We start from the raw sequence: 16,727 nt of genomic DNA, 5'->3' as shown, positions 1-16,727 counted from the left end.
CGCACAGATGACAAAATGGTAGATATCGAAATACACGACAAAGGGATAGAGAAACAATTAAAATCGCTCAAAAGAGGGAAGGCCGCTGGACCTGATTGGATACCAGTTCGATGTTACACAGAGTACGCGAAGGAACTTGCCCCCCTTCTTGCAGCGGTGTACCGTAGGTCTCTAGAAGAGCGTAGCGTTCCAAAGGATTGGAAAAGGGCACAGGTCATCCCCGTTTTCAAGAAGGGACGTCGAACAGATGTGCAGAACTGTAGACCTATATCTCTAACGTCGATCAGTTGTAGAATTTTGGAACAAGTATTATGTTCGAGTATAATGACTTTTCTGGAGACTAGAAATCTACTCCGTAGGAATCAGCATGTGTTTCGAAAAAGACGATCGTGTGAAACGCAGCTCGTGCTATTCGTCCTCGAGACTAAGAGGGCTCCCTGGTAGATGCCGTGTTTCTTGACTTCCGCAAGGTATTCGATACAGTTCCTCACAGTCGTGTAATGAACAAAGTAAGAGCATATGGACTATCATACGAATTGTATAATTGGACTGAAGGGTTCCTAGATAACAGAACGCAGCATGTCATTCTCAATGGAGAGAAGTCATCAGAAGTAAGAGTGATTTCAGGTGTGCCGCAGGGGAGTGTCGTAGGACCGTTGCTGTTCACAATATACATAAATGACGTTGTGGATAACGTCGGAAGTTCACTGAGGCACTTTTCGGATGATGCTGTGGTATATCGAGACTTTGTAACAATGGAAAATTGTAGTGAAATGCAGGAGGATCGGCAGCGAATTGACGCATGGTGCAGGGAATGGCAAATGAATCTCAATGTAGACAAGTGTAATGTGCTGCGAATACATAGAAAGAAAGATCCCTTATAATTTAGCTACAATATAGCAGGTAAGCAACTGGAAGCAGTAAATTCCATAAATTATCTGGGAGTTGGCATTAGGAGTGATTTAAAATGGAATGATCATATAAAGTTGATCGTCGGTAAAGCAGATGTCAGACATTTATTGGAAGAACCATAAGGAAATGCAATCCGAAAAAGAAAAGAAGTAGGTTACAGTTTATTTGTTCGCCCGCTGCTTGAATATTGCTCACCAGTGTGAGATTCGTACGAGATAGGATTGATAGAAGAGATAGAGAAGATCCAACGTAGAGCGGCGCGCTGCGTTACAGGTTCATTTAGTAATCGCGAAAGCGTTACGGAGATGATAGACAAACTCCAGTGGAAGACTCAGTAGGAGAGACGCTCAGTAGCTCGGTACGGGCTTTTGTTGAAGTTTCGAGAACATACCTTCACTGAGGAGTCAAGCAGTATATTGCTGAAGAGACCATGAGGATAAAATCAGAGGGATTAGAGCACACACAGAGGCATAATGGCAATCTTTCTTTCCACGAACAATACGAGACTGGAATACAAGGGAGAACCGATAGAGGTACTCAAAGTACCCTCCGCCACACACCGTTAGGTGGTTTGCGGAGTATGCATGTAGATGTAGATGTCAGGGTCAGAAACATTGAGGAGAATTAGTACATCTCTTAAATCGGACTTGAGATTGAAATCGTTTACGGCCATCTAAGAAACTGACAACGTAAAGTAGAGCTGACTATTCGAAATTCTTAGCGCTTCCACACTCGTTGTCTTCAGCACGCGCCCCGGGGAGCATTGCCATCACAGAGTGTCGCAAAGAGTTTTATGGTTCGTTCATCAATAAAACGTATCAGTAATGGTGACATTTTGTGGAGCTACCCTTGGTCACCATCCTGAAAACAACCCACTACAGCAAATCGATTCTGACACTGCAGAGATCATCCACTTCATCCGTCTACAGTTTCATTAGTATTTAGTATATGTCCTATAGAATTTAGCTAGTTCATTACGGATGTTTAAGAATCCGTGACTTTAGTTAATGGAAATACTAAAAACTGCAACGTCACTTATTTGAAATAGTTATTAATGCCATGAAGCAGTTCCCAAACCTTTTCAGGCTCATCTTCAGTCGGTGTACAAGAGGATACATAGCAATTTGCTGGGTGCTGGCACTGTGGAGAGAAGATGTAACATGCTTTAAATTATCGCCATGGGTGTTCTTTATGCGGCGATTTCGATCCAATATATAATTTTGTACTCACTGCGACAGTATGGGCGGGTTTTGTTGTTAACGTCCATCAACCTACCTCCATTGTCATGGAGCGCTAGTACCAAATGACTCATATTATAGAATGTGTATGGACATACAACGTAATAACGAAATTTTGCCAGGATCCAACAAGTGTTGTTCAACGGGTAGTTGTTACAAAACTCTTCACAGAAAGAAATGACGTACACATGCGTTGCTCAGAGATGTTATTTCTTTTTTATTGTGCGTGTTAAAGTTGATGTATGGGCAAATACTTTAATCAAAACCGGAGTTAACATGAAACTCCAAAATAAAATAAGTTAATAGATTGCCACAAGAACAAACTTCAATTGAGCTGATTTCTAATACCTGTTCTTGTATTACCATATAATACAAACAGTTTATGAGCAAATACTTCAATAGAGACTCATTAACATGAAATGCCAGGAATTAAATAGTTATAATATTTGCAATGAACTGCAGCTGTTTGTATAACCATGAACTTCATATTTAAAAAGCAATAATAACAAAATTTCAAATGAACTGATGAATTGTTTACGTTTTTACATTAACATGATCAGGAATGTTAGCAACTGCATACTATGTTTATTTCAGCTAAAAGTAATGTATATATAAGTATTCATTTATTTTAACGGTAGTGGATTTGGACACTAAGACACATAGAACGAGAGTTGTTCTGTGGTTGCATATTTACGTTGACATCAATGTCGTTACCTGCTACACAAAACTCGCGCATACTGTCGCAGTAAGTACAAAATTAGATCTTGGATCAAAATCGGCAAATAATACTCAAGGCTATGAACTGCAGTATGTTTCACCTAGTTCCAGAGCCAGCACCCAGAAATACCCTTTGAAATAGCTCTGTAACCTCCTATAATACGTCAGAAAGTGGCCTGAGTGAAGAGTTGCCCAACCCAGTACATTTACGCTTCGTGGCCTTTTGCCGTCTGTCGTTCTTGGGAGGTCATTCAGTCGTTGCGTGTGGACAGTGCTTGTGAGCCAACATAGCTTTTTGTAGCTTTTGACAGACGTTGAACTTTGTTTCTAAGTGGTATTGCAGCCGCACGGGTTCAACACTTATTTTTAAACATACATAATTTTCTTCACTTTTCAGGACATTTTCACACTGCTTTGGAGTATATATGCTTTCGCAATCGGATGACTTCTACTTGGGAGGAGTGTAAACTTAACGCATAGTCAGGTGTTAAGGTGTTGCTTTCGCTTTCTAGATAGGTAATTTAACTTGGGAATCTGGCAAATCTTGTTCGTCATTCACGCTAACTACACTTATTATTAGCTACGATATTAATTCTTTAATTTAATGTGTAAGCTTACAGGCCTTTAAGAAATAGGTGTAAGGTGATCATGTTTAATTTTGTGTACATTTAAGTACAATATACAGTATCCCACTTAAATTTGCCCCCGTATTGATTACATTCTTTGTTACTGTAACGAGTAAAATATTTTCGACACTACTAGATAACATGTAAAACAGAAGGCATTTTCAAAGGCTTGTTACAGCCTTTTTTGTACAGTATTATTTTAATTTTCTCAGAATCGGTTCTTTCTGCTCAAGTCGTACCGGCCATCCTTCGTGTTTCTGCCAGGGCAACTGATCGGTCGTGAATATTGTGTCTAAAATTTCATCTGTCTGGTATCTCAAGTTATGTTCTTCCTACTTTGTCGTGGATTGGCTTTTATTTCACTTTCAGCTTTGGTTAGATTTTCATATAATCCGATCGTCAGTCTAGATAATCTCGTTGGCTCCATTCTTTTGGCATGATCGTAGATCTTCCACTTGCGCTGTTTCATATCCTAATAAATGTTAATATATTTTCAGTTTTTCTTTGTGCGCTTAGTCTGTACATTACACCCCCTGTATAACTAAGACCCAAAACTACGCTCATTATTATTCGTTCTTCCTTGAGTATTTTTCCAATATCTCTAAATCGTCTTCAAATGAGTGTTATATTTCTTTGTTACAGATGTCTTTTATAAACATGAAAGCATTTTTAATTTCGTGACGACGCATTTCGTAATCAAATTTTTGCGTGTCATATTCCTGAGTTGTTTCGTTTCAATATTTGTACTCAGAAACTCTCGTTTTTGCGTGTAAAGTTTTTAGAAATTTGATTGCCGTGATGTTGCTAGACTTGTATTTTACCTCCCGAGCTATATTTGGATTCTTACTGTTTGTACTTCTTGTTTTTTTGTTAGAAATTGTGTCCTTTGAATGTCCTGCAATAGAATCATAAGGCCGTCTGCAAATGCTAAGCAGTCTGTCATTATTCTGGTTCATTACGATTGGATTATGTCGCCAATATTGGTCTTTGCTTTTAATTTTCACCACTCTTCGATTGCTTTTTGTGAGGACACGGTTGAAAAGTAACAGAGAGTCCATCCCCTTGCTTCACTTCAGTTTTAACGATCCGAAATTTTTTCTCCGATTCTTTTCTTAAATGTTGTACCATTTCTTGTTTCACTAATAATTGCAGCGGTTTTTCAGAATTGGAAAGAGTGATTTACAGTCCACCAATCATAATATTTCTTTAAAACCCACGTGGATATGAACTACATTCGTACTGCAATTTTTTTATGCTTGAGAATTAGATTCAGAGCTAAAGCTTAAGCGGAGTACAGCAATTATTTTATCTGAAATGTGATTCACATTCGTTCCATTTTACGTTCAAGTTGTCGTTGTCCTCCGTCGAGGAGACATTTCGATATAATTTTGTATGGAACAGGGAGAAGGAAAATCCAAATGTAATTATTAACTTACTTGATGTCATCGTATTATATAGTAAGTCTAACATTACATTTCTCCAGTCACAATCTTTTTAGTATTATCAGTGCAACTTTTTATGGCCTATAGGTCAGCTGATTTTAGGAATTCTTCACCGCTCTTATCTTCTCTAAATGTTTCTTAATTTCTCTCTCTGTTTCCTCTGTTTCGGACTCTTGACTCTAGATTGATTTTTAGGGGAAATTATGGTGAACAACTTTCTGTTAGCACCGAGAAATTTAGAACTTTATAAAAATGTTAGCAATGTTCTCCGCAGTTTTCTCGGCGGTTAAGTGTCGTTTTTCCTTTTATCTTCTTGAAGTAGATATTTGGAGAGGGAACCCATTTAAAATAAAATGTTTGTGAACATATCAGCGTTGTGTTTTTTCGATGTTCTGGTTAACGAAGTTGACTGTTCTCATATTGTGGTTTAGTTTTCTAACCAAAACATTACCTGTTATTCTGTTTCCAGTAAATATTCATACGTTTACATGGCTGATTGTAATATTCACTATTTATTGAGGTGTGTGGTTCAGTGTTTGTAATCGGTGCTTGCGTGACAATACCTATGCTGAGTACTGGAAATCTTATGGAGGCAGATACACAGCCATACAGTGAGAACACTGACGCAGTGCGCCATGTATAACCAATTAACAACAGAGCTCAGCTTTCATGCACTGACAGAAAATAACGTAATATCTATGAAATAGAAGTTTTGATGGTTGTAGTTACGATGTGATGTCATACGTTAGCAATAATTATTGTTTTAATGTCGTAAAGCACGAATGTACGTATCCATTGCTGTTATATGACCTGTTCGGTACCTTAATCAATTTTTTTTTATTTTCAGCGTGTATTTTCTGAAAATATGTACATGGGGGATGGTTGTATGGCGACGATTGTGAAAAGTGAATGAAGATAGAACTGAAAATAAATAATTAAAATAACTTACAGCCGTGTAATTTACTTCATCGGTGGTTAGTTGCTTTTCTGGCGATCATAATGGCGGAAATTACTTAAAGCTCAGATTCTCATAGAGAATTCTTACGGCTAGCGCATCAACAATACTAAACAGAAAGTGTGCACATGTTGTATTTTCGTCGCACTAGGGAAACGAAATAATTTATTACACTGATGCAGGTTTTTATTATGATTGTCAGTCGTTAAACATATCCGGGGAACATCAACTGTGAAGAAGATCACAACCAGGCAAACTACCCTGGAATAAACTCTTTAATTTCAGGCCAAAGCCTATTGTTAGACGGTAGCGAAGATTTCTCGTCCAAATGTACAGGCGTTTATCTTTCAACACTGGTGGTTTGCAAAAGCTATTACCTTAGATGTCTATAAACACTGCTTACTGAAAGAAAAGTTGTTATATATTGCAATATGGACGTCAGTTTCTTAGATGTGTGACATGCAGAAATACATACCAGAAGGAAGAATGCGTGGCAGATGCATGTTTTCACATCTGAAATTACGCCAATTAACTGGTTTGATTGATCTCAGCTGAAATCAGTGTAGTCAAGTATTGAATAATACTTACAGCCTATATGATATTGTGCTGTTGTCACTTGCACCAGTGACAATTTTTCTGTTTCCTCTTAAAGCACATGTTCTACAGTTAGTTTTGAACTCAATTGAGTTAGCTAATATTCTGTATGCGAAACGTGTTAATATTTGTACATAAGGAACATCTTTTCCTCAAGAAATTAGAAAGATCAGTCTTTGATTATAGTGTAAAATACTTTGTAAAACGCAAAATCACTTACATTTTTCTACACTAGAAGATAAAAATGAAGAGATTAATGAAAGACACCTCACTGCCTTCTGATCATGGAGCAAGGCTGAAGCTAGTGACGAAAAATTGAACTAATTCTACCGTCACTTCTTAGTATAAAAATGTACTTTAAATAAAAACCGCAGTACTATATATTATGTAGAACACACACAGTATGGAGTGAATGATCATGAATGTAAATAAATAATGGAGGAAAGTGCCCTAAACTTGATCCCTTGTTTTCCTGTCTCTACATCATCTTGTAATCTGGTGGGGCCAAGGTACTTTAGACTCCTACTACTTCCGTCAGAGTGAGTAAGTCATCAACAGCACTTGCCACTTATTAGTTCACCATTAAATATTTTTTATACTAGAGAAAGGTTTAACATATTGCTGCAATTCTCAATATTTGCTCTTCGTGGTGGCACGTAGGCTTTTCATCCTGTATATGTTCTTGTAAAGTAAGGTTTACAGTTAATTTTCAATGTTGAAACCGTTTCGTCTAACTGTTTACTTAAAAATAATTGAGTTAACATAAAGTAGGCTATACTGGCGTAAACTGGTCCCCTCTTAGTTGCTTGAAACGGACCCCTTAAATTTTTATCTTTAGAGTTTTCTTGTATCAGCTCTCACTCCTTTTCTCTTGCAGGTTTCAGGATGATAATGGTAAAGGTTGACAAGATAAAGTAGCCTACGTCTAAAATGACTAAAGCTATTGCTACAGCTCAGAATCAGAACGAGTTTGGAAAACGATCAGTAAGCGATTTGATATTCCAAAAACAACAGTTATGACGTCGTCCAAAAAGTAGTAAACGTTAGGAAGCAGCAACTGGCAGAGAGAAGTAACACTGAACTTCCTTTTAGAAAGAGACTGCTGGTAAAATATAGGTTAATCTTTTCTTTAAATACGGCAATAGCGAACTGTCAGAACGTAAGCCAACAGGAACATTCAATAACATGGCTTTTGTATTTAGGTAAGAAAACACGAAGAGAGTTTATAACCTTCTGGACGGTGCTAGGTCATTTGTAGTTTCAAATTATATTACGTTTTCTCTGATGTGCTACCATTTTTGTTAGGTGTTATATTGATTATTTTCGCCAGGGATCCGATTTTCGCAAGTATATTTACAAAGTCGTTAACTGTAAGGTTTTTCAAAATAACGTGTTTCGTGATGAGTTTCAACTATATGTTGTAAGAATAAAATGTAAATAGTACATAGCCTTGTACGGTAACTATTACATGCTTTGTAAACAGTTTTTTGTTATTTTTTTAAAGATAAGAAATTGTGGTGCAGTTATTGACAGTTTCCTCTTATTATGGATTAAATAACGACAGAGGTTTTTTTATACGAGAACTTTCTTGAAGGCTGTCGGGAAAGTAACTCTCGTTGTTATTTTAGATGGCAAACCGCAGTAGCTGTTTAGAACTAAGGTAGTTGGATAGTTATATCGCTTCGCTCTCACCTACAGTGACCACTCAAACTATGCATTTCAATTGGAAATCTAATCAAATTAGAAGTATGTTTTAATGCTATATTAAGTGTCAAAAAAATCTGAAAGCAGTTAACATTTGACGGGAAATTTATACGGCCAACGGACAGGATGTGCTGAGTGAAGGTTTTAAAAGAAATTTAGGGCTTGCAGCCGGTAAATGTTAACTACACTCCAGGGCATTTCGAACTGGCGCCGGCTAGTCATCCTCACATGAACAATAGACGACTAGCGAAGACGTGCGCCGTTGCACAGTTTATTGGCGCGCATTGAGAATTCCACTCATGCATCAGGATCATGGTGAGAGACAGACCGCTGTACACGGCTGGCAGTGCCCTCGCTTGGCAGTGAAGTTAGGTCCATCAGTGGTGTCATTTGTTTAAGAGAAGAAAGACGAATGTTAATGTTACTGACAATGAGAAAAGTAGCCACGTGCAGTTGTCAAAGAACTGGAGCGCTATATGTAAGGAAAGATTTGGGGGAAACTGTCGTTTCACCGTGTCTCAACTATCTGAGTATTTAACATGAATAGTGACCGAACAATCAGGACACCGGCTGCTCTGTGCTTTAGCTGTTTTTCGAAACCATTAGCTAACCAACTTCTCTGAAGAGGGAGTATTTCAAACCGGTAAGGAATATGATAAATGGTTAAATCTGAGTGGTGACTAAGTAGAGAGTAGTGCAGAGCTGTTTTTAATATTTTTTCTAAATTTTATTCATAGTCCGACTGAGATTACTTACCGAACAGACTGCTACCTGCATTTTATCCTAATTGGTTAACTCATGTACTGTACGACCACATAGCACAGCTCAGTACTGCTACAAATTAGGGCACCATATCTGGGATAACTAAATACTGTGTTCGGTGCTCACTGTCCACAAGACTAAACTGCAACAGAAGCTGCAAAATTCCAAAAGGGTAGTAACCAGAAGGACATGTTTCCGTCAAAAATTTTGTGAGCACTTTCATTTTTACGCATAGTAATCAAATATCTAAGAAGCAGAGAATTTTTATCTTCAGAAAACAGCGCAGTGGTTCCCAACTTTTCTGCGACAAGGGAGAGTAATTAGGTATTAGCTAGGACCCCTAACCTCTCTCACCACCGTCATCGACATTAGTGCCTGACTAAACATCAGAATTCAGGAGTATTTTCTTTCAACACTTTTATTTCCAAGATGACGAAAAATAAAAAATATTTATTTTTGTATTGGTTTATTAAACTACGAACTAATGAGTAATGGACAACTGGTACGTCTTATTTCTAACAGCCTTTTCTTATAGACTGATAAGTAGCATTAGACTGTGTGGTGTCACCACCAGACACCACACTTGCTAGGTGGTAGCCTTTAAATCGGCCGCGGTCCGTTAGTATACGTCGGACCCGCGTGTCGCCACCATCAGTGATTGCAGACCGAGCGCCGCGACACGGCAGGTGTAGTCTAGAGAGAATCCATAGCACTCGCCCAGTTGTACAGCCGACTTTGCTAGCGATGGTTCACTGTCTACATACGCTGTCATTTGCAGAGACGACAGTTTAGCATAGCATTCAGCTACGCCATTTGCTACGACCTAGTAAGGCGCCATATTCAGTTACTGTATGTCTTTTGAACAGATAATATTGTGAATCATGTACCATCAAGAGCGACGTTCATCATTAAGGGATTAAAGTTACGTTTCAAACTAATTACGTCCGCTTTCTGAATTCTAATTCCCTATCATGTTCCTGACCTCACGTCAGTATAGTTCTTCCCTCATGCCAGCCTGCATGAGTTAAAACGCGTGCATTTCGGCCTCCCCTAGTAACACGGTGTTGGCTCTTCCGCCAACACAACAGACTATTTGCCGATGATGCTGTAGTCTACAGGAAAGTAGTATCACACGAAAGTTGTGAACATATCAGTGAGGATTTGCAGAACATAAATGCGTGGTGTAATGACTGGCAGCTATCTGTCAATATTAGTAAGTGTAACCTACTGCGTGTAACAAGGCGAAAATCCCCATCAATGTACGAGTACAATATAAATGCCCAGTCTTTGGATGCGGTACCATCCGTGAAGAATCTGAGTGTGAGTATTCGAAATGTCAAATGGCATGATCAGATTATACAATCTAACGGGCAAGGCTAACTGTAGATTGCGGTTTATTGGTAGAATTCTGAAACCATACAGTCCTTCAACAAAGGAAATTGCTTACAATGCGTTAGTTCGTTCAGTCTTATTGTCCATCAGAATGGGACCCTTACCAGTTGCGTCTAATTCAAGAGATTGAGAAGGTCCAAATAAAAGCGTCAAGATTCGTGACTGATACATTTAGCCATCGCGGGAGCGTTAAAAAACTGAGGCTGTTTGAAGTGGGATACACTAGCAGATAGACGACGCGCTGACGGAAGGGGCTGCTCTCTAAATTTCGAAATCAGATCTTCGCCGAGGATGTAGATCATATATTTACCACCAACTTTTAAATCGCGCAATGATCACCACTCAAAGATAAGGGCAATTAGTGCTCTTACTGAGGCGTTCAGAGAGTCGTTTTTCCCTTGCGCTATCCGCGAGTGGAAGAGAGGGGGAGGGGAGGTTTATGACATTGGCGCGAATTGTACCCTCCGCCACACACCGCTTGGTGGCTAGCGGAGTTTATATGTAGTTGGAGATGTAGATAAGGCAGTTCTTGGGGCGTTGTGAGTGCTACTTGTAACGCTGATGTAGTAATTATCTTTCTTCTATTACCATACCATATTTCTTCTATTTTTAGTCATAGTAATTGTAGGTTACAGTGTAGAGAAGAAAGGTACCTAGCCATTTTGAGGACAGACACGTGTTGCAGATCATGCTTCCTCTAGACCACACTCCTCTATAGCGGCACTAGTGGCACTCATTCCCAGCACCTCTGTTTAAAATTAACAGAATTGAAATGTGTGCCCTATACTTATTGTTTGCAAGTCACTTGGCTGCCGGGCTCATTTCTTCTGAAATGACTGAAATTTGAGACCTCCACGTTGCGAATTCTCTGTGTCTGAACACTACCACATATAACTATAATAAAATAACAATAATGATAATAATAATAACAAAGAACAACACGCATCAATTAAACAATCAGAGGAAAACAACATCTTAAGACAGCCACCAGAACAAGCACAAATAGAACACGGAGTGACACACATGTTAGATATAGAAGAAAAATTTCCGCCGGCATATATAGAATACAAAGACACAAATACAGACATTAGACCATTCTTGCTTAGACCACCAAATAACTCACAAGTCGAAACCACAATAACAACTATCAACACAATCATACATAACAAAATAAATGAAAATACAACTATGGAAGAGTTACAACTACTGAGCACTCACTACACTAAACATACACACTAGGCAGAGATCGGAACCAACCAACACACAGAAGAAACCCACCAAACCAGCATGGCAACATAGGCTACAGACCAGAATAGAAAAACTTAGAAAAGACATCAGACAGCTAACACAATTTATAAGAAATGAAATATCAGACAAAAAACTAAAATTGTTAGGTAAAATCTCACAACAAGAAGCGATGGAGCAAGTAGATGAAAAGAAGCAGAAATTACAAGCATTGGCCAAACGACTTAGAAGATACAAAAAAAGTAAACATATAAGAAAACAAAACCAAACATTCAATACAAACCAAAAGAAATTTTACCTGACAATAGACTACACACCCATTAAAATAGACAGTTCACCAAACATAACGGACGAGGAACACTTCTGGAGCGACATATGGTCAAACCCAGTACAACATAACAGGCATGCACGGTGGATACAAGCAGAAAGAGACACATACAAAATGATACCACAAATGCCTGAGGTAATAATTTTGCAACATGAAGTCATCCGAGCAATTAATTCTACGCACAATTGGAAAGCCCCTGGAAAAACAGAATTTACAGATAGAAACAAGACAAAAGCTATAAATACTTACGCTATACCAATATTGACCTATTCATTTGGAGTAGTGAAATGGAGTAACACAGAACTAGAAGCACTTAATACACTTACACGTTCACAATGCCACAAATATAGAATACATCACATACATTCAGCAACAGGAAGATTCACATTAAGCAGAAAGGAAGGAGGAAGGGGATTTATCGACATAAAAAACCAACATTATGTACAGGTAGACAACCTAAGAAAATTCTTTATAGAACGAGCAGAAACTAGCAAAATACACAAAGCAATCACTCATATAAATACATCGGCTACAACATTGGAATTTCATATCCACTTCTACAACCCTTTAGATCACATAACATCAACAGATACAAAGAAAGTAAATTGGAAAAAGAAAACACTACATGGCAAGCACCCGTATCAACTAACACAGCCACACATCGATCAAGATGCATCCAGCACATTGCTAAGAAAAGGCAATATATGCAATGAGAAGTAAGGATTCATGATTGCAATACAGGATCAAACAATAAACACTAGATATTACAGCAAGCATATTATTAAAGATCCCAATACCACAACAGATAAATGCAGACTTTGCAAACAACAAATAGAAACAGTAGATCACATTACAAGCGGATGTACAATACTAGTAAATACAAAAATCCCAGAAGACATGACAATGTAGCAAAAATAATACATCAACAAGCTGCCATACAACATAAACTAATAAAACACGTTCCCACATACAAGTATGCACCACAAACTGTACTGGAGAATGATGAATATAAATTATACTGGAACAGAACCATTATAACAGATTAAACAACACCACATAACAAACCTGACATCATACTCACCAATAAAGAGAAGAAATTAACAGAACTAATCGACATATCCATACCCAAAACAACAAATATACAGAAGAAAACAGGAGAAAAAATTGAAAAATACATCCAACTGGCTGAGGAAGTCAAGGACATGTGGCATCAGGATAATGTTGACATTTACCAATTATACTATCAACTACAGGAGTCATACCACACAATATCCACCAGTACATGAACGCAACACAGCTACTTCCCAACGTATATATACAACTACAGAAATCTGTAATTATTGATACATGTTCAATTACCCAAAAGTTCCTAAATGCAATGTAACATATACAGTTAAAAGGAAGTAACGCTTGATCAAGGTCCGCGTCCCTTTCCATTTTAACCAGACATAACGTCTAAGAAAGGAAAGAAATAATAATATGTAGTAGCCATTACATAGTTACTGTTGTGATGTGCTGTCAGCTAGTTTGTTTCTCAGTGGCAGAGTGAGTAATGAAGCCGATTCCATTGCGGGGAGCATCTACAACTCGTAGTACGCATTTACCTGAGATATACAAACATATATGACGTGTACATATCAGTTTTGCCGTCATAGATGCATGGTACAAAGTAAATAGTACGTGTGTCGTGGGTGCTTTTGAGAGTTTCTTTTCACAAGCTGTAGTCTCTGTGAAACTGAGTCACGCACTAATGCAAGTGCATGTACTTGGAAAGAAATGGAATTATTGTAACTAATGCAATCGCTGTTAATCGCTTTAAATAGTGATATCAGTAATTACCATTAAAAAGAATATTGTTTTGTGACCGGAACAACGTCGACGCTTTTGTTTTACCCCTCAGAATATTTCATTTTATCCCTCAGGAAACACTTACTTCCACGTTGGAAAGAACTGAATCGGAATAATCAACTCTTAAAAGCTATATATAGATGATAAAAGAGTGGCTTGATGCAAGAAAGCCATGTCCTCTAGTGAAATGTTACGGGATGACGTCTCAGACTGCGACCGATTAATGTAGGAACGGGTAAACACACCAATGTGTAGAAGTAGGTCATACAGTACCCATCCATCAGAGTATCTATGCTGTCATTGATTGGCGTTGACGTATTTATAAATGTGCTGAAACTGTCACTACAATCACGACAGATTTTACAGCGTCGCATTTTTGACTGCCCTGGTTACGTTAATGTCGCAGTATGTGGTCCCCTCCCACCTACGATCTCACATGAAAAGAATACTTTTGGACTTGAGTGCCATAGAACAGGATCCATATTGTGCTTTCAGCGAATGCATTTATTTAGTTGCATCATTGCACAACAGAACCGTGCCGGAAACCTTTAACAGCAAAGCATGTCTGTTACTTTTTTCATAGGAAGTGGAATAGAATAAATTTTACATTCAGTGGGATGGAATTTATTCGTTATTTGGAATAATACACAAAGCACCACAACAACTAATCTAAAATTATCTCTAAGAAGGTGCAGAAGTCTCTGCTGTAGAAAAAAAAATAGATACCCTGAAACACATTAGGTGGCATTGGTTTGTCCGTTTTGGTGGGAGCAAAAAGTAGCTGTTTTGTAAATTACGCTGTAGGAAATATTGCAGCTAAATTGCGACTTGTTACAGTGTTACATTAGATGCCGTTACTATTCTCAGATAAATCTTGAAACACTAAGTAAATGCACCAAGATTGCCCACACACAAATCTCATAAACGCCGAACGTGACAGATGAATGAGACATGGTATTAATCGCTCCATTCGATTAAACTCCTAAATTTTAACAAATATATCCTTTGAACTATGAAGTACAGCAAAATATCTAGGATCGTAGTACTATGTACAGAAACGACCTCGTCTGAAGGAGCACATTTGATTTGTGGATGAAGTACGTGTTTAACGTGTCAACAGAGAAACACAGGACACAGAATACTGACGGAACAACTAAAGCAAGAGTAAAATTTTGCTATTAGACAAGTAGGGGGCTTAAAACGAATATACTTTTTTGTGCCTGCGTGGGTCTCCCAGGCGTAGTAGTTCGTGATGTTTTTAACCGTCAGCATATGAGGATGGCACCCGGTTCTGATTCACATTTTAGTGTGGTGTCTACTTGGAACACGGAGATTTTGTGTCAGATGAAGTTTAAAACACTGCTCTGAATGAAATGATATCTTTTAATGTTTATACGTCTATCCATACGTGGACGTACCACTATCTTCATTTTCTTTTTTTCAGCTTAATGGCAGTTATAATGTCCGTCTCGTAGAAACAAAATTTAACAAACTCTCATTGTTTTAAAGAGTTTTAGAGGCTAAGTGGGTAGCAAAATTTTAGAACATCCTTAAGGCGATGTGATACGAAACAGGACTTACACATTAATTACGTGCTATTTAGAACTTAGTTAAAGGTAATTAGATTGTAGGAAATCAGTATTTTCCAATAATTCCCATAAAAAAGTTGTCAACGGTTTAGAGGCAGATCTTTCGGAAGTTCTTCATATTTCACATTTAATTCACTACAACAAAGTTTTCCACTTTCTTCGAGTGCATAATAGTCAACATGAATTTGAAAAAGGGCCATGTGAGAGTAGCATTCCTTATGTGGATATTATAATTGGAAGTATTATATGACTTTTGCACTTTCACGGCTAGCTCTCAGTACAGAAGCAAATTCATAACCAGAGTCCTCAGTTTCCTGTAAAATTGCTCGTTGTAGTGACATTCCTCAACTGGCTGAACTCCATTTGGTGCATCTGTCTTTCTCACACGATTTACTTCAAATGCATTGCTCGTGAGTGTCGATTGGAAATCACATATCCATATATCCTCCAGTGAGGAAGGATGTAAACGATATGTACTAATATGTTTTTATATACTTTCAGGGAAGCTGCTTCATTTAAAACAGCATAGCACACAAAATAATACGATAAGTAACAAGTATTTACCTCAGAGCTAAGATTCTCGAGTAAGTCTTAAATTCTGCGCAGCTTATTCTGTATCTGGCTGACAAAAAAACCAATAAAACTTCATAGAGAATAATATTTAATGGAATACAGTTCTACAGCAAACAATATGTTCTAGTCATTTACCTTATAAGGAAAATGGTGGAAAACTAGCTCGTACGGATGCTAAATTACAGTCTAACGCTGCTTCTATGTGTTGTATCGAAATCAATGACTTCGTTCGTGGTCGTAATTGTGGAGATAATTACCAGTAATCAACGACGATACCGCACGGTGAAATGAGACGCTAATCATGTTACTCATGGAAGATAACTTGAAACAGTGTGCAGTTAAACTAACAACGTCCACGCAGCGGAACGGTATTAGTATGTGTGTGTGTGTGTGTGTGTGTGTGTGTGTGTGTGTGCGTGTGTTTACGAGGCTGACCTAATTTATTCATGCTTGACGGTGGCGTTATAAATGACTTGCAGATATTATTAAAAATGCCCCTATGGTAGCGAGTAACGTAAGGTCACCATAAAAATGGTTGCCAGGCAGAGTACTTTATGTGAAATTAGTACGACCACTGAACTTTTGTAGCGTAGATAGACACAGAAAGCAAGTGGAGCGAAATCACGTGTTCTGTCATTACTTGGACCTGCGCTGAATATATGGATGTATCGTTGTCGAAAGTAAAATACAAGCCGGCCTTAAGGTGATCCTTCCTAAGAAGAAAAATGTGCTTAAGGCTGATTCTAACGCATAAGACCAATTTGAACGTGAAACATTTACATATTTGTTCAGATATACCTAC

The 16,727-nt window shown here is 38.1% G+C and overlaps 1 protein-coding gene across 1 annotated transcript in view; it reads left to right on the top strand.

The window, feature by feature from the left end:
• The window catches only part of LOC124795903 (hemicentin-1-like), a 441,143-nt gene that overhangs the window by 172,527 nt on the left and 251,889 nt on the right, over positions 1 to 16,727 (top strand). The gene's annotated exons all lie outside the window — the stretch shown is intronic.

Source organism: Schistocerca piceifrons, chromosome 4 (genome assembly GCF_021461385.2).
Source record: "Schistocerca piceifrons isolate TAMUIC-IGC-003096 chromosome 4, iqSchPice1.1, whole genome shotgun sequence".
NCBI classification, from domain to species: domain Eukaryota; kingdom Metazoa; phylum Arthropoda; class Insecta; order Orthoptera; family Acrididae; genus Schistocerca; species Schistocerca piceifrons.
The sequence above is the reverse complement of the archived record's forward strand: the minus strand, read 5'-3'. Positions and strand labels throughout refer to the sequence as shown.